Below are 1,234 nucleotides of genomic sequence, written 5' to 3' on the forward strand. Positions count from 1 at the left end.
ACCAACAGAGCACCTCTTTTCATCAGACCTCTTAATGAAAACTTTGGCAGCCAGTAGCATTATTTAAACTTGAAAAACCTAGCTAGGTAGAGAAAGAACTGACACAGTGTGAAATGACAAAGCATTACTGACACTGCAGCTCCCTTGTCACCCTCAGGCTTGCTGTGTATGCATCATTGTCATTATTCATATACTACAGCACTTTTAATGGGCATATGGGGACGGAGGGCGGGGGTTGTGGTAGGGCTTGGGAGTGAGGTGTTTGGTGGGTTTGGTGGATGGGGAGGGTGGGGGGGGTCGAGGGACTTTTTAGGTGGGGGAGGGGAGGGGAGGGGAGGGGAGGGGAGGGGAGGGGAGGGGAGGGGAGGGGAGGGGAGGGGAGGGGAGGGGGGGGAGGGGAGGGAGGGAGGGGAGGGAGGGAGGAGGGGAGGGGAGGGAGGGGAGGGGAGGAGAGGGAGGGAGCGGGAGGAGAGGAGAGGGAGGGCGGAGAGGGGAGGGGAGGGGAGGACGGGAGAGGGGAGGGAGGCGAGGGGAGGGCAGGCGAGGGAGGGAGGAGAGGGGAGGGGACGGGGAGGGAAGGACAGGGGAGGGACGGAGAGGGCAGGGAGGAGGCAGGGAGGAGAGGGAGGGAACGGACGGACGAAGGGGACGGAGGAAAGGGGACGGGAAGGCGGAGGAGGAAGGGCAGGCAAGGAAGGGACGGGAAGGACGGGGAAGGCGAAGGGAAGGGCAGGGGACGAGGGCCGGAGAGCGGAAGGGCCGGGCGGCCGGGACGGGCAGGCCGGGCTGCAGCCGTCGCCGTTCCTTGACAGGCCGTTTCCTGTTCCTTTACCTTTCACTTTCCTATTCCTTTCCTTTCGCACTTTCCTTGTCCTGTCCTTCCTGTCCTCTCCGCTCCTCTCATCTCCTCTCCTCTCCTCTCTCTCCTTCCTCTCCTCTCTCTCTCCTCTCCTATCCTCTCCTCTCCTTCCTCTCCTCTCCTCTCCTCTCCTCCTATCCTCTCCTCTCTCTCCTTCCTCCCTCTCCTCTCCTCTCCTCTACCTCCTCTCCTTCCTCCCTCTCCTCTTCTCCCCTCCCTCCCTTCCCTTCCCTTCCCTTCCCTTCCCTTCCTTCCCTTCCCTTCCCTTCCTTCCCTTCCCTTCCCCTTCCCTTCCCTTCCCTTCCCTCCCTTCCCTTCCCTTCCCTTCCCTTCCTTCCCTTCCCTTCCCTTCCCTTCCCTTCCCTTTTCCCTTCC

The sequence above is a fragment of the Indicator indicator genome, chromosome 6, assembly GCF_027791375.1.
Source record: "Indicator indicator isolate 239-I01 chromosome 6, UM_Iind_1.1, whole genome shotgun sequence".
Taxonomy (NCBI): Eukaryota; Metazoa; Chordata; class Aves; order Piciformes; family Indicatoridae; genus Indicator; species Indicator indicator.